Source organism: Melospiza georgiana, chromosome 20 (genome assembly GCF_028018845.1).
Source record: "Melospiza georgiana isolate bMelGeo1 chromosome 20, bMelGeo1.pri, whole genome shotgun sequence".
Lineage (NCBI taxonomy): Eukaryota > Metazoa > Chordata > Aves > Passeriformes > Passerellidae > Melospiza > Melospiza georgiana.
This window is the reverse complement of record NC_080449.1, coordinates 11,613,692-11,631,411: the sequence shown is the minus strand read 5'-3', so window position 1 is coordinate 11,631,411 and position 17,720 is coordinate 11,613,692. Positions and strand designations below refer to the sequence as shown.

The 17,720-nt window shown below is 46.4% G+C and overlaps 1 protein-coding gene across 6 annotated transcripts in view; it reads left to right on the top strand.

Moving 5' to 3' along the window:
* The first annotated feature begins 3,991 nt into the window (after positions 1–3,991).
* Positions 3,992–17,720, top strand: part of STRBP (spermatid perinuclear RNA binding protein) — a 57,257-nt gene continuing 43,528 nt past the window's right edge. For 5 of the 6 annotated variants that reach the window (XM_058038469.1, XM_058038472.1, XM_058038467.1 and 2 more), the window contains exon 1: positions 4,351–4,432. The gene's annotated coding sequence lies outside the window, so the exon portion shown is untranslated. Of the gene's footprint in view, positions 4,010–4,350; positions 4,433–17,720 lie in introns of those variants that run through there. The other variant, XM_058038468.1, reaches the window with a different exon arrangement.

Sequence of the window (17,720 nt, the reverse complement as noted above, 5' to 3'; positions counted from 1 at the left end):
CTGTAATTAAATGCCCACTGAAGGTTGGTAGTATCACTTGCTTCCAGGCCTTCTTATTTCATGAGGAATGCTCTGTTGGGTCAGATCAATTCTCCCGTGGAGCCTGGTACTGTCCCTCAAAGCTCTGTTTACTGCTATGAGTTTTGTCATGGCCACCAGAAGAAAAGTTTTACACATTCAGCAGTTGCCAGATGGGGTGAGAACACAGCCAGAGCACTGAGGGCAGCACAGTCTCCACAACAACTGAGCTGTCAGGAGTGCCGAGCTGTGCTGCCCTCTGTCCTAAACAGCACCTACTAAACAAGATTAAAGCACTTGTGTTTACAAGTGTTCCAGGAAGCTGCTGGCCTGCAGGCGAGCACAGCCACTGCCTTGGGCTGGCTCTGGCCAAAGCAGGTGAGAGTGGGACCGTGTGACAGGGCCACAGCCCAGGGGCTGCCAGGGGAGCGCTGCCTCGCTCACCAGCTGGTTTAAGGAACACCCTGTACCACAACTCCACAAAGCTGAGACACTCAAACAAGAAAGTGAAATCAGAAATTAACAACTAGAGCAGCACATATTGAGGCACGCACTCTTTTTTTTAACCTAGACCTTTGTTGGTTTTAATAATTGATATAAAGTAACAGATGACTCACTAATTGCACTTCTAAATTGTAACCCAACCTGGAATCAATCACACATGGCATAACTTCTGTTCTTATTTGAGGCTGAATCCACTACAGTGCCTTCAGTAGCCGCTCTAATAATTGCGTTAGTCATAACCTGAAAGTATTTCCCACTTCCTCAGTTCCAGTTTTGCTTGCTCTTCAAGCTGATCCTCATCCCTATTGCTTAAAAGATCTCTAAAATGTTACCCTGCAGAGCCTGCTCTGGGACTTGAGGAGCCCTGTGCAACATTTTGTGTGTGATTCCTCCTCTCCCAGTGTCTAATCTTCCTCCAGTACCATTTTATCTCCTTTGCTCTAGCTCAAAGTCAGAGAATTCAGGGTTGCAACAGATAGTTGTTGCAACTGTGTAAAACTTGGTGAAGAGTTAGGTACACAAATGACTGCCAGCATAAATCATATCATCTTTTGTTTGCAGGACAAATTGTCAGTTTTTAAGTATCTGCTACACTGGATACTTACCTGCTTGATTCTCTCCCTTCCATGCCTGAGATACACTTTAAAATAAAAATTAATATAGATCTTGTAAGGATTTTTCAAAATAAAACTCTTTGCTATATCAATCTTATGAGACTAATTTCCCCATGTAAAGACAGCTTTTTCTATGAAGATTTTTAAAAGACATGCACACAAAGTTATTTTTTGCAATTCAAATTCTGTCCTCAGCTATCTTTGCACAGACCCCATTAACTTTAGTATATGTCTAAAGGCAGAATTTGAAACCCATAAAGAACTGGGTCACTGGACAATGGTAGGTCTCAAACAGACATTTCTGAGTTATAACAAGAAAGAAATCCCTCTTCCCTCGGGCACTACAGGAGCATTCCCATTTGTCTGTAAACGATACCAAACACCTGAAATCTGACAGGCTGCATTTCATCCTTGCTCACTTAGGGCTTTCCCCTGTCCTGTAGCTAATGGCCATTCAGTGCTCAGTGCAGCACTTGGGGCAGCAGTGCAGCCCCAGAGCCCATCCCTGCCTCTCTCCAACCTTCACATGGCACCAGCCAGCAGCGCCTTGCAGAGCCCCTCGTTTGGCTGAGGGTGCAGTGACACTCAAGCACACGTGACAACATCTTAATTATTTCTATGGAAAAATCTGTAGGAAACACATAGTATTTCCATTCTAGTTACATATTTTAAAAAATAATTCTTTCTATGCCAGTATTTTGTCCTAAGAAAGAGCACAATTATTGTTAATTACTTCAACTTTCACCAAGGTAACTCTTAATTCCATGTTGCCTTTGGTACAATTCAATCCCCATCTTTTATTGACTATACTTAGAGCTATGAATTCAATTTTCTTCCTTTTCATTCCATGAAGCCTAAAGACAGATGTTAACTTTTTTCCAAGCCTCAGATGTTCTTTTCCTTGTTAAATGTATATCCTTGTAGTGCAGCGCCAAAGCTCTTCCAATCCCCTGTATTCTAAATTAATCCATCAATCCCCTTTCCTCTGTGTTTTTGCCCTTGGCAAATCATTAGCCCAAGGGAGAACTCAACAGAAAAATTCAAGATTTCACTCAGACCACAGCAGAAAACATCTTTCATGTACCTCTGCAATAACTTCACTACCTGAGGTGCCATCTCTTGCAGATTTTTCCCTCCTCACTACATTTCCAGCTGCACTGCACAGCCACTCATTTCACAGCTGCCCCTTCCATCCCACCATCCACCCAGCAGCCTTTCTCCACGTTGTATTTGTGCTGTGTCTCTATTTGATGCAATCAATTTCAAATAAAACCGTTCTTATGTTAAGTCCTTGGACCAGTCCTTGGTTTCCAGCTATTATTTTCTGTCTCTTTTCAAGGCCCACACTAATATTTTAAGGTCACACAGGAGATTTGGCTAAATTCATTCATCACTTTGAAATCTCTCGATCCAAGACATGAAAGCAGTAACTGAGATTCTTCATATTTGTTTCTCCTTTCAATGCTCAAGCATGACAAGATAAAAGTCTGTTACAAAGGCAAAGCAATGTCTGTTCAGAACCAGGGTGACATTTCAGCCACAGGCTTGCAAGGGAATACACAAAATGTAAGTCTAATTGGAACAAGGTGGACCTCTCCCTGCATGGAAAGTTATTAATGCACACGTGCTTTCCACTGCCACTCTAATGCTGAAATCACTCTTTTGAATGAAAGTTACTGTTTCAATTTAGCACCACAAATCTCCTGATCCTACAATCTTTGGCCAAAGTTCCCTCAGGGGCTGCTTCAGCACAGCACGCTGTGTACTGATTATTTTGGAATAAAGCTCCCCAGTCTTTCATCTTCACAGCCTGTAAAAAAACAGTTTTGAAAAGTATAAAAAGTGATATTGAATATGATTGCCATGCACATGTATGCTAGAAACTGAGTTCAAAAAGGCACTTAACCTAGAAAATCTGGCAGAATTTCTGAAGCACTTAAGTGACTATATTGGCCATTTGAGTGTTGAAGCACATGGAACGCTGAAGGATTTTGAAGTTCTGTAACTGTTCTATGTAACACACATACAAAGAAGAAAGAAAACCCATCAGACTCAACTCTCTCTCTCGTCATACCTAAAGGTTCTGCTGGTCAGGGCTGCTCTGGAGCGCGATGATCATCAGCTCTGGGAGCTCTCTCCACCTCCACTGCAGGGCCCTGCGCTGTAGAACAGCCACCTGTCTGGGATTGGGAAGAACTATTGCAGGGAGCTGAAAACTAACTTAAAACCATTTGTCTTGATCTCTAGAAGAGAAAGATGGAAATCATTGCCCACCACACTGCTTGTGCAGCCCAACCTGCCCAAACACAACATGAAAGTGCCTTAATTTGTCCTCAGTCACTGAGGATTCCACAAGGAGCTCAACCCCTCACATGGAAACCCTATTCCTCAACTTAGTTTGGGAACCTGCTCTTCCTGCACTGCTTTGGATTTGGCAGCGGGATGTTAAACCCTCCATGGTCGGGCGCTGCGTGAGGGGCCGAGGCCCCCCTGCACCCCTGCCCGGCTCCCTCCCCTCAGCGCTGCCCCCGGGCCCGCCTGGCGCCCCCCTCAGGCGGCGGGGCCGGGGCTGCCGGGGCTGCCGGAGCTATTCCCGCTCGCGGCCGGGACCGGGGTCGCTGTAGCGCCGGTGTCGCCGCATTACCGGCGCCCGCCTCGGAGCCCCGAGCGCGGCCGGGGCCGGGCCCGCCCTGCCCTCACACACCTGCCCAGCCCGTGCACTCAGCGCTGCGCACTTTGCGCCCGGCACGCTCGCGCCTACGCCGTTAGCGCGGCGGGAGCCCTCAGGTGCGGCGCCCGCGCTGACGACACTACGGAGAGTCCGTAACACACACCGACCTCTCGGAGGGGCTCTACGCAAGCGGCGTTTCCAGGTGCGGCTCAACCGCTCCCGCACCGCGCGGCCACGGAGCGCTCCGAGCGGCAGCGCCGCTCCCCAGGCGGCGGGCGGGACCGCGCGGGCTGCGCGGGGAGCAGCGGCCGCAGGTGGAGAGCCGGGCGGGCCGAGCCGCCCTACGCCGATTCCGTAAGGCTGCGCCGGCCTGCAGGAAACGGCCGGGTCCGCGGCGCTACGGAGCCGGCGCAGGGCGGCGCGGCACCCCGTACGCAGTTGGCGTAGGGCGCTCTCAGGTGCAGGGAAGGGGCGGGCACGCGTTGCCCGGCAGCCGCAGCCTATGGGGGCGCGGGGCGCGGTCACGTGCGCAGCCCCGCTCGGCGCTGCGGAGCCGGAGGAGCCGGACGGGGCCGCGGAGCCGGGACGGGGCCGCGGGGCAGCGCCGGGGCCGGCGCCGAGCGGGGTGAGGCGGGCGGGCGGGCGGGCGGGCGGCGGGGAGGGGTCGGGGCGGCGGGCGGCCCGTCCCCGGGGCACCGCTCCTCCCACTGCACCGGGCACTGCGGGCAGGAGGCAAGGGCAGGACACGGCGCGGGGGGCGGCGCGGGGCGGGGGGCGCTGCTGCGCGCGCGGAGGGGCGCGGTGGGCGGGGGGGCTCGGCGGGGCCGCGGGCGGGGGCGGCGGGGAGGGGTGCGGGGCTCGGGGCTCGGCGGCGCCGTGCGCGGGGGCCGCCCCTCCGCCGGCCGCGTTACCTGCTCGCGGGAAGCGCACCTGTCCGCGGTACCTGTCCGCCGGCCGCGTTACCTGTCCGCGGGGCGCGCAGGTGCGGCGGGGCCGGGCCGCTGCTCGCGGTGTCCCCGGGCGGTCCCGGCCAGGTGCGCGCTGGGCGGCTCCCGCCGGGCTCGGGGCTCGGCCCGAAGTTGGCTCCGGCGCGGTCGGTGTCGGTGCAGCGCCCTCCGGGCCCCGGGCAGGCTCCCGGCTCCGAGCACACTCATCGGTGTTATGGTCCACGGTTTGTTTGGGTTTTTCCTCCTCCTTCATTCTGTATTTGCTTTGCACTGGATTTTGTAATCATTAACCCGCTATCCCTTCTGGAAGTGAGAGCGTGGAAGGGATAACCGGGGAGTCACATGCCTGCCACTGAGTAGAGCAAAACTTGAGTTTTGAGTCAAAGTGGAAATATGCATTATCTGGCTAAATGTCTTATTATTTATTTACGTGGCTCTGAAAATGCTGCCTTGTGATTTACAGAAAGAAGAGAGTGAGCATTCCAAGCAGCTCCTGTACAGAGTATGGCAGAAGAGAAAATTTGTAATGGGGGGGGTCCAAGATACATTGGAATTAATTATTTTCTGTATCCGTGTCCTCCAGTTTGTTAACAGTTTTAAAAAGTTTTATTGTACTTTGTGGTGACAACTCAGAAAGGCTGAATGTGGTTAAAGCAAAGAAAGATTTAAATGGGCAGAACATCACATATTTCAGATGTCCAGTTCCAAAAAATGTTTATGAAACTGTAAGTTAATTAAAATCGCTGGGCTGTTTAACTTAAATTAAAATACTTGTGTTCTAGCAGACATTTGAAGCCTGGCCTTCTAGGGTAAAGACAGAGAATTAAAATAATTTCCTCCATTCATGCAGAATACTTTAACATCTTTAAAAAGAATGGAGAAGAAAGGACTATTTGCAAACTTGGTCTAGTTTTCTTTGATTTTTAAAGACATGGTAACCATTTTTGAGACCTTTAGGAAGCAGCCAGCCGTGGTGGCCGAGAGGAAGGAAGGAAGGAGTACGGAGCAGGGCTGGCTCCTTGGAGGGGAGGCCTTAGAACAAAACTTTTGGAATGGGAAGCGAGGAAGGCCGGGCAGTGTCTCTGGAGAGGCTGCACTGCTGTACTCCTGTGTTTGCTCAAGGTCCTTGTTCTCTCTCTGAAGAGCAGAAGCGTTTTCCAAGGATTGAAGGAGCCCACCTCTTCCATGGAAGGTGTGCAAGCTGGGCTGTGGTTATTTCCTGCCAGTGTAGAGGAAGGAGAAATCTGTGTCAGCAGACTGCAGCGGGCTGTAGCTTCTGCTAAATTCCTGGTCATTTTCAGGAGGTTAGACTTGTCTCTGGAAGTTCTTGGCATGTAGAATTGTCTTCTGTCTGGAGCTTTCCAACCATTTTCCTTTGCTCCATGTTGTGTAGAACGCAGGCAGAGATGTGGAGAAGAGAGGGTAGCATTGCTAACAGTGAGGGTTTCATGTTTTCAGTGCTCTGTTCCTCGGAATCTCACCTTTGATGGTGCCAGTCTGGCGCTGCTTTGGCATGTGTGGTTCAAAGAGAATCTTTAGTCTTGCAGGTTTGGTTAGTCCTGGTTTTATAAAGGGCTTTCTTTGCATGGGCTGTTCATCCAGACTCGTTGTTTCTATTAACTGTTGGCAGCATTTTTCATCTCTGGACAAAGAAGATGCTGATAAAGTGCCAGTTCTAGCTTTGTGTGCTTGACAGGCTAAATACAAGGTGGAAATGGACTAGGACTGGATTTCTTGGGGAACTGGAGAAAGATTCTACATAGAAATACCTGTGTGTTGGGGGCTGGGGGAGCCCCATGGATAACTGGTGTCAATGTTGCTGAGGAAGTGACCAAACCCAGCTTTGTGGCTTGTCTGAGAAGGAATTTCAGACACACCTGGTTTCAAAACAAAGGCTCAGAAGTAAATGAGAAGACAGTAAGCAGTTGGGAAGGTACAACAGAAGATGGCATAAGGCAAGCCATGACAGACCTAAACATGGGAGAAATAGTTTAAACAGTGTGGATATGTGGGTTTTGGTGACTCTTCTTTCTGCCTTGTGCGCAGCTTTTCCAGGGATGTTCATTCAGAATGCAATGCTTAAGGTCGCAGAGCTCTCTTCTTTTGAAGCCCCTCTGTTAATGTTCCTCAAAAGCCTGTGGGTGGACTGAGATTTTTTTTTTTTGAACAGTGAAATCTTGTTTGGAAATAAAAAAAAAAAGTAAAAAAAAGTAGTCTAAGAAGCTGCTTCATGTTGTGAAAAACCTCACTGTAGAATCATAAAAGCTGCAGTTTTTCCACGTTGCTTTGTAGCCTGGCATGTAAATAGAGCTCTTTGAAGAGCATATCCATGGCTGGAAAGGGGGAGTGGGAAAGGCTCTGGCTGGTTAACAAGCTTCTGAGTGTGTGAAAAGGCACTGTGAACATGCCTGGGGAAGTGTCTGCTAAAGCATGGAACCCTGTCCTGGGGCGAGGGACGTACACCTGGAGCGGCCAGCGTGCCCAGGTATCACTGTGGGAAGAGCAGAACAGCGGCAGTTTGAGTATTTACAGACTGGGCTGCGAGAGGGGACGCTCGGGGCTGGTGGAGGGAGGTGCTGGGATGATCTGATCTGAGGGAAGTGCTGGGGAGGTGAGGATGCACAGGGTCAGTCTGCACCTCTCTGGGGAGTTCAGGTTTATGGTGTCTCTCACCATGCCAACAGCAGACTTCAGCATTTTGGGGTCTGTGCCTTACCTTGTACTGTGCTAGAGAGCGAGGACTTTTCTGAGCAGCCACATGAGGAGCACTTGGCTGGTGTGGTGTCCTGGATGTGCTGTAGCCCAGCAGAATTGGCAAGTGAAGATTGCTTTGCTGCTGAATATGCTGCAGTGAGGAAATGAAAAGGAAAATTCCTGTTTAAAGCAGTATGAAAAAACTGTTAAGAGATTTAAAGAGCAGAAAAATAGAAACCCTTTTGTAGAAACCATACTTTGACTATGTTTGTTGTGATTGTGATTTGACAAACAGAAATTTTGTACTTGATATTTTTGGAAGGAGAAGCCTTACCTGAAAGGCATTGCTGCTCTCTTTTGTTAAAAGCAGTAATTGATATAAGCTTCAAGGCCAAAGACAGTATTTTTTCCAGTTGTACTTCTGCAGTTCTTGGCACTTGTGTAGTTTTTCCTTCTCATGTGCAAGTTTTTCACTGAGCACGGATGACAGAAAACAGTGTCACAGTTCGTGTCAGTGTCAGCTCACAGAGGGACAGTGTTCCTATTTAGCTTCTTTGAAAACCTCAATTCATGTTCCTTAACAAAAAACCTGCAGAGCAATTCTTACGAATGATATGAGCGAGTAAACATCTTGCACTCTGGTTTTTTTAGACTTTATTTATTTAGTAGCTAAATTACCTTATGTTTCTGGTCATCATGGAATAAGAGGGGACAGAATTCTTGGAGCCCACCCCACGTTGGTCTGCTGTGTTGTGCTCCTAGGTCTGCTGTGCAATCCACATCCTGACCTCTCTAATTTCCTGTGTGGTGTCAGGATGTGGATGAGGTGCTGGCTATAGGGGAAGCCCCAGAACACAGTGAGGGTGTGTCATTTGTTCTGCTGTTTGTGAAGGTGTGTAAAGCACAGCCCTGGGCTGCTCTGTGCCTCCTTTGCTGCTGAACCCAAGAACTGTGGGACTAACCCAGGGCTGGGTTTGCTGTGCAGCTGAGCCAGGCTGCTGTTTCTCTGGGCCACCTGCACATCTGCCCATTGGCTTCTCCAGTGATAAAGACCAGGGATTAATTACCAAACCCTATGCCCTTGTGGTCTTATGTTGCTGATTTTTCTATAACTATGCAAAACTTTGTAACTCTTCTGTAGTAAAATATTGTCATAACCTCTTGGAAACTTAAAGGTGTAAATGGGTGTTGAAGAGGAAAAATCTTATGAAATCCGTTTTAGGGCTCTTTTGGATTGTGGAAACTTGAGTGGTCCTGCCACATGTGTTGATTTACATTAGTTCCCTTATGTTGTGGTTTGGTGTGCTATTTCAGAGCCCCAAGATGCTCCCGGTGATTGACATAACAAAATGTAAATTATACGCTGTTTTCCTAAGGTCTAATTTATCTGTCGTAAGGTTTGTGTACCAACAGTACTGAGCTCTTCTTACAATAATGTTTCTCTTTCATGTTATGCCTACACAGGGGAATTAAATTACCCTTAATTGTATGCTTAAAAAGAAAATAAAATTGGGGTGTGTATGGCTATGCCAGTAAATGAAATTTTGCTGCTTCTTGTTCTTTTTGTGCATTTAGTTTAAATTGTCTTTATTGAAAAATTTTATGTTTGAGTATCTGGTTGGGAAAAACACTCTTACTCGTGGGTAGCTGTGAGATGTCACAAACTTGAAGAAATATTATGAACCAGAATTAATTTAGATTTTAAAGCAGACCTTGGCATTTGGCTTGGCAGTAAATGAACTCAATGGTGAGAAATGGATGTTGCCCCACAGAAATTGCCCCCTGGTAGGAGCAGAAGAGGGCAGGCTGAGTTTAGGACCTTGTACTTTTCTCTTTTTCCTCTGATTCTTGTGGGGGAAGACACTTTGAACACATTTCTTGTTTTACTTGCAGCACAGCAGATTGGAGTGTTGGCACAGCGTTTTAAAGTGTTGGGCCCTCAAGAGTCTTTGGTGTTCCCTGAGACAGGGGGATGATGTTCCATGGGGGAATGTTCCTCTGGAGCTGTTGGGCTCAGTGATGATGACCCTAAAGCAAATGTTCCCTAATGCCAGCTCTCAGCTGGCAGGATCTGCCTTGTGGAAAGGCCAGCACAGCCCCACAACCTCTGTGCAGCTCGTTGTGCTTCCAGAAATGAGCTTTGGCAAAACTCTCCCTCGAGACCCTGAGGAGGCCTCAGCTGTGGCACGGGTTTTTGGGCACACAGCAGCTGATTCCTTCCAGCAAGATTTTGCCAAAAAATTGTTTACCATAGTTCCCCTGATATTGTGAAATTAATGCATCCTTTTTTGTCTCTATTTTGCAGGGGGTAGGTCCCATAACAGGCTTGTGGCAAGTCATGGTTGATCTTGAAGGAGGCATAAAGTTTTTTTCACTTGTTGCAGGCCTGCTTTTTTTTTTTTTTAGGATGTAGCAACCAAAGCTGGGTCCCAATTTAGCCCTCTCCATAAACATGGTATCTTTCTTCATAACATGAACTAACTTGAAATCATAAACGTGGTATCTTGCTCACTAGAGAAACTGAAATTCAGCAAGGAAAAAAGCTGCACTCCACTGAATTTAGCTGCCATTGTTGAAATAGGTGATGTTTTAAACTTGCCAGCTGGTATATACCTGAGTAAAGGTGTTTGATTGACAAAGTCTTTTTACAGCCTGCTTAGCAAGACACTGACCAGTTGGACCAAACACACGATGTGGGAGAGTATGAATAGATCCATTCAACAAACAAATTGAAACTTGTATTAACAAAGAAAATAAAAAGCATTTGAGTTAGCTGCCCTATGGCAGTCAGCTGGTGCTGCATTTCTGACAGAGCAGGAGCCAGGTCCAGTGGTGGCACCTTGTGTAGGGAAGGTCTGTGGGACTGGCTGGAGGTGTCTCTGTTAACCATGAAACAAATCACAGCAGTGATGTGGAAGTGCTCACTAAGGTGTGCTAGGGTTTGATCATTTTGAAGCTGAATGCACATGACAACCATTCGTGTGGTGCTCCTTCCCTGGCCGTGGTGGCAGCGGCCCAACCTGTGTGCTGGTTTTCCCAGCTGAGGAAGCTGTGTGATGTTCTGACAGGTGTGACTGATGCTGGGGCTGAAGACAGCCATTTTCCAGTACGAAGACAAGGAGATAGATTAGTAATTTATTCCTATTTTTGATACAGCTGTGCTGAAAGGGACAGCTCTTTGCATATGGAAACTTGTTCTTTTTCTCCAGGTATAGGGGCTGAGTTTGCTCTGTGACACTCCTGATGCTCTTCTGCTTTTTCTTCTCTGCTCTGCCTGATTGCTGTATGTCTGACACAAGATTTGCTTTAATGGAAGACTCTGGAGTAGAAGGGGAAGCTGTAGGTGTGCAGCCTGTGACTCCAGGGAGTGGAGTACTGGAGAACAGGCACAGCCACTGGAAAGCTGAGGCTGTGGTATGATGGAACAAACAGCAAACATGGGGCTCTAAGTAGGATAACATGGGGCTGTAAGTAGCATACTTGATGGGATTTCAAGGAAACAGAAACTCAGAGCATTTGGATTCCTACTCTCTGACTGGGACTGCTCTTCCAGTCCCAATCTCTTCCCCTGTACTCTGATAGCTGGTATAGCTCAACAGAAGATAGAAAGGGAAAACATAAATGTCCAAGAACTGATTTCTCCCCACCTGTGCTTTGAAGGATGCCTTTTCCATGTCATAGGCTCTCAGTGAGTGTCATCTTTTCAAAGAGCTAAAACTGTTTGGTGAGCAGTTACTCCGTGTCCTAATGCTTCATGATCTCTTGATTTGATGGCTAGGTAATTGGACTTGGCAAACAGATTAGGGCTTCTTTGGTTACCCAGTCGTGCTCTCCAAGTCTTCAATCATGCAGAGACTTAATCTGTTCCTTTAAAGTGCTCAGCTGTGCCATTTGGGTGACCTTAAAGAGCATCACCGGGGCTGAACTGCAGTGTGGTACGCGGGGATGGGGCGTAGGAGAACTGGGAGCACTGCTTCCAAAACTGGAAATGGGTAAAACTATTCAACAGCAGGCACTGAGCAACACTGTGTTCCAGTGAAGAATGTCTGGCAGTTAACCTGCAAGTATTGATTAGGGCAGCATTTGGCCCCTTTTCAGGTTCTGCTGCAGACTTACCACACAATTTCATTTCTTTGTGTCTGAAGTTCCCCCTATAAAGATCTGAAATGCTTTCCTGTCTCACAAAAACTGTTATTTTAAAATCAGTAATAAATGTACTCTGGTAAATATGGTGACAAGTGTTCTAGAAAAGCCAGGAAGAAAGGCAAATACTGGGAAAAGGGCGGGGAGACAAAACTGATAACTTCTTTGCTTCTGGTGGGTGAGGGTGAAATTGGTGACTGCCAAAAATATGAGCTCAGAGAAGTAGCTTGTTCTGCTCTGAGCCCACATCTGTACACACCTCCTCATCTCTACAGATGGCCAGAAGGCTGAAGAGAGAACACAGTTGTCTAAATTTGTGTAAGAGAAAAGAATCATGACTCCCACCTTGGAGGCACATAAGAACCTCCTGTAACTGGGGAGTTTTCAACAATTTAAAAAATTTGGTTGAATTTTCAGTCTTAGCAAATTTTGTGGAACCTGACACTGTTCATAGTTGCTAAATAAATAACTTCTAAAATTTTAGTTTGTGTTTAAAGATGGTTGTCTGGAATGGCAGTTTTTATTCCTTCAAAATTGGCCTGCTAAGGAATGTATTTGATCCAGAAGTCATCTTTGCATGCTTATACTTTAGTAACTTATAAAATGCTTTTCCACTTAAGATTTCATAGTTCTTCATATTTTAGAAATAACAACTATCACAGTCACAATGATTGTGTTGTTTGGATAAATCATGATAAAAGGCATGAATATAAAGCCAAAATATTTTTGCTTTCATGTTTCTTTTCTCCTACCATTAGTGTGGGAATGAGATTGTCTTTTACACTGAATATATTCATATGGTCTGCTTTATCTTTCAGGGAATTCAGTAATTTTCCTTTTGTTAGCTCAGGAGATAAAGGACATTTTTTAAAGCAGGTAGTTGGGAGTCAGCACTGTCTAAGTAGTGATCTCTTGACCAAAAATGTGGTTTTGTGGATGTGGCCTTATGTAATAAACTAACAGAAGAGAGCAGCTTACAAAGTGCATCTTGGACAGGTCTCTGATCAAGCCCATTCTTTGCAGAGAGGTTGAATACTGAATGTCCCTGAGTTGTGACTGTAGATACTGTTCCCTTCCACCCCAAATACTGAGGAGCCTGAAACTGGAAACCTCCTGACCCTTTTAAAAACAAACGAGCAATTTTGTTTAACTTTTTGCTGCGGGTCAGGAGCCTGAGCTTCATGCCAAGTTTCATTGTGATCCAAAGTAACACTGCAGATTATGGAAAACCTCCTGCAATATGGAAGTGATGAAGCTGTGACTGTTGAGGTGCTGTGACTTATTACAGCAGATTCTTAGAAGGGGAATAAGAGATGTCCTGCCCTAAACATCCTTCAGTAAATTACAATTCTTAGAACTTACCAAGTGTATAGGTGAAATATTTAGTGTTCCTTAATATGGTCTCTAGATTAGTGTTAAAATAGCCACGTTATAAATGGATCTGCTCTTTCTGTGCAGTTGGGTGGTAACTGGCCTCTGTTTTGGTTCCTCTTGAGATGCTTCCAAGTGTGCTTTTAGTGGTGCAGCAGCAGCCCCATGCCACTGTCATAACAGCATTCCAGCCTCTGTGAGGAGTTGCAGCAGCACCACACGAGGATGCATTGGTCTCTCCCTTGCAGGATGAGGACACTCATCCTTCCAGCACGGTCTACAAAACTTTCTCTCGTGGCTGTTCCATGAAGTTTTGAAGGGGTGCAAGTGTGCTGCAAGACTGTTAAGGGTAAAGAGGATTCAGAAGCATTTGCAGAGAAATGGGCAACTCCTCAGTTGAGCTGAGCTGATTGGGATCAATGGATTGCCCAGGGAGGCAGAGGGAGTCCAGGAGAAGCTGTCAAATATTTCTTCTGGAGTATCCATTTACGGATGCTTCTGCAGTTACTGCAGGGTTTGAATATCATTGAACTGGTGCTTCTGCAGTTGCTGTAGAAACTGTTGGCTCAGGCTGTCTCCTTGCAGCTCTCCTTCAGAGGAAGGACTGCTCAGGGAGAGCTGGGCTGGGCATGGGACTCACTGGTACGTTCCCTGTTTCTTTCACACTGCGATCTGCAATCTTTATTTTAATACAAATCCCTTGGCTAGCTTTTCTCTTGCTTATAAATGTTTGATCTGTGTGTGGTACTCGCAGTAAAGGAGTCCTCTTGTGCCAGAAGAACAAAGACTTGCTTTCTGCTGGTGCTGGGACCACTGATTTGCAGTAGCTGCCTGGTTTTAGTGCCAGTTTTAGCAGGTGCACCTTGTCTCAATGAGTTCTCTTTGCCCTCATCACACAGCACAGTAGCAAGTCTCATGCACAGTCTATAGAAGACTGAATTTTGGCAGAGAGCTGAGGAGTTCAGCATTTACTGTACTTCCCCTCTCCTTTCTTTCCCTTGCTCTGCTTTCATTATTTGTGCTCCTCGTTACAGCTGGACTAGGTGATCGATGTAGCTGATAACATTCTAACAAAGTTTGAAATATCTCTTGAAAAGATCAAAGTAGCCATCCTGAAATAACTACAGGAGTTACAAACTGCTGTTGGATGGCTGGAGCTCAATGTGGAGCAGTCCAAAGGGGTCTGGTTTGGGTGCAGGCAGGGGAAGCCATGCACTCCTGCTCAGCTGGGGGTTCCAATGGTTTTCCTGGTTTGTAAGAAGATGCTCTCAGACCCTCTCCATCCTTTACATCTGATTTTGGGTGTTTTAGATGGTCACTCAGTATCTAATGTGAAAGCTGGGTTTTGACTGGTTATTTTGTTGTTTTGTTGAGAGAGAGAAGAAACTCCCTTCTCCTCCACAGCCTGCTCCTCTGTCATTTGGAGCTTTAGAAAAAGCAAGTGGCAAAGAGAGCCTTTGGGTCCTTTCTTCAAAGCCAAGGATGTGCTAGAATGTGCTGTGCAGAGTGCTCAGTGCTGAGGAGCTGCCTGCAAAGCTTCCCCTTGTCTTGCACAATGGCTCAGGCCCCTCCATAGTGTTCTGAAATGTTCTTGTTTTTTGGCTTCTGTTCTTCCTGAGAACAGACTGTGTGTGTCCTGCTACCTGACAAAAGAGGGGCTCCACTGGGCTCTTTTGGAAAAGACACAAGGTTCCTGAGTCCTCGTCAGTTTGACTTTCAAAAGAGCACAGTGCTCAAAAAATTTGATGCCTGAAAGTAGGACACACTGTGAATTAGATTCCTGAGTTTAATCATACCATATTCAGGTATTGAATTGCTAATTTGACTCTCCTGAATGGACAGGTAATTGTTGTCAAGCGTTTCCTGGGACAGTTTGCCAAGCTGACCTGTGAGGAACCCACGATCCTGCAAGAGAGACTGAATAGCAAAAGCAGCCAGGAATGCAGTGTCTGGTCAAATTAAACTAGTAAAGCCCAAGGAGGTGGAATGCTAGAAAGGGAAGAGGATGCTCCATGTTTGGTGTGTGTTGTAAATGAAAAACTCACACTGTTCCAATGCTACCACTGAGTTACTGTGGCCCTGGGCAAGTCACTTGAATTTTTGGGCAGTGGGGTCTCTTCCTCATGCAAACAACACAACATTTACACCTATCACAGCAATGAAAGAAGTGATGTTTGAAGAGTTGTGAAATTCTTGAGTATCTAAGATCTGATTTTGGCTTTTTTGCTAATAGATGTACAGTGAAACTTGGTAACTGCAATCAAAATAGAAAAGACTGTGTAATATTTTTTCAATCTCCTTTAAAGTCCAGCATGGAGGTTGCCATCTCCCCCAGGTTAGCAAGAGGAGGGTGGGCAGTCTTGTCTGGTTTCTGGCAGACGGAGAAGTAATTTCCAATATTTCTTTGGTTTGTTACCTCTGAGGTGTTTCATTCAATTTACTCTTTGTGGTGTTGAAAAACAAGCTTTATCTCTTGAGTGGCTGCAGAAACTTTCAGGGTTTGACAGTTCCACAAAGCACCTTGGTGACACCTGCATGCTTTGATATCTCACTGCAGTATTCAGGAATGAGATCAGTCTAGAAATGCAGTATATTCTCCACATGCTAAATGGGAAAAATTGTCCACAACCACTTGGACTGCAGTTCTGTAAAAGGTGTTATTCACCAAACTGTGCTTATCCTTCAGTGGGCAGAACGTTGGTTCCTCTGTTAGCTTTTAACTCTCGTGGCAATATTCCAAGAGGAAAAAACAGTGCCTAAGTTTTGTTCTTAGCACAGAGATAAACTGAATGTCTCTGTCATTTGTCTGAAACCATGTGGTGAGAGGCATGGGGTTTTTTTCCTAACAGTTTTGCAGAGTAATAGGACTGGCCATGATTTGGATTGCACAAGATACATGCTGGGTTACTTTAAGGTCTGCCAAGTTTTAATTTGCAATTTCTGGAAAATTTAGAACAGAAACATCTGAATGTCTGCAGAAATCATGCTTCTAAATTTAACTTCTGGATTTTGTGTTGGTAAAGCATGAAATTGCCTGGTAGTATTTGTCCACTGAATTTCAGGGACAGCCTTTCCTTCTGTTGACAGTGTTGCACTGGTGGTTCTGCTGCTGTGTTCCTGGTCCTGCAGGGTGTGAATTATAAATGCTTTGGAGCAAAATGCTCAGTGGAAAGGAGTTAGCTAGGTTTAATTACTTTCTGTTTATGTCAAAACAAGCAACAAGCCTTTGCAAGAATGTTCTTTTACCTTGTTATTGTTTTCTTCAATGTATTTCTGCAGTTAATAAATAATGACCTAACTTTCCCAGGCCAGTAAGAACTGTTTCTGAACACCCTGTTACAGCAAGTGTAGGAGTTTGCAAATATCACTGAGAAAGCCCAACACAAGGACTTTTGTTTCCACAACAGAGGAGCTGTGCAAAGTGAAGACCTCATAAACCAGCAGAACCAAGTGCTCTTTCAGTGCACAAAGTATTTATGTTTTTGGTTTTTTTTAAAAAGGATTATTTTCACTAACACAGAAGCATCAGGTTATAGAGATGAATTCTGTTTAACTGTGGAATAGGATAGATTGATGGCATTATAATCTGACATTCTTATATCCCTAAAAGTATAGTTTTGGACTTAAAACCAGGCAGGTTTTTTGTGCTGACAAGAGCAGAGTTCAGTATAATGATGGTGTTGACATGGACACAGATTTCCACAGGTGGCTAAGCAGGCAATAAAAACATTTACACTCTAATCTGGACTGAGGGATGAAAGGGTTTCTGTTTCTCTGCCCACCTGAGGAGAACACCCTCAGTCTGTGGCAGCTGGTTTCTAATCCTGCTTTTGATCCTGCCTCTGCATCCGGAACCGTGTGCTCTCCTACCCTGACAGGTTGTGGCTTCCCAAGTGCATCTCCTTTTGAGAAATAAAATAAACCCCATCAGTGTTGCATTTAGGCACAGCAGGTTTCCTGTTGTTGGGGGAACTGAAGTGGCCAGACACAAATTGCAGCTAATGGCCCAAAATAAACTAACTGTGATTGTTTTTCTCTAGTCTTTCCCTGGACAGTAATTCCAAGTGTTACTTTTAGCAGCTCTAGTGTATGAAAGGAGCTTTGGGGAGAGAGTGGTCTGTTGTTGAGAGCTGATGTCCCTGCAAGGCTGAGAGCACTTGGAATGCTGGTATCAATTGGTCAGGCTGTTTGCTCCTCCCAGAGAAAGTGGGGTTTGCCCCTGCTCTAGGAGCTGCAGCAGCTGTGCCACATCCTGGTGTGTGTGCCAGCCTGGCTGGGGGCAACTGCCCTGCCCAAGGGGCAGCTGCCCTGCCCAGGGGGTCCCTGCCCTGCCCAGGGGGTCCCTGCCCTGCCCAAGGGGTCACTGCCCTGCCCAAGGAGTCACTGCCCTGCCCAAGGGGCTTCCTGGAGCTCCTGGCAAGTGTGGTGCCTCCCAAGATGTTGATCCTGTTTTGCTGCTCAGAGATTGGTTGCTTGATGCTGGTGGGAGGACAGGGTGTGTTGTCTGGTGGAGAAGGCAAAGGCTGAGGAAGTTTCTTTAGCAAATGAAGAGCTGGAAGTGTCTTTAGTGATCTTGTGAGTGGCATGATGGAGATGACATCACTATCTATAAAGAGAAATTAAACTAATTCATAGCTCTGTAGGAAATGTAAAGGAAGAGGCCAAACCAGCTGAGTTGTGTCTGTGGTTTAAAAACATCATCCATCTGGGATTGGTGTGTTTATCCTGGGAGCTCCTTTTTCTCCCCCCAGAATTTAT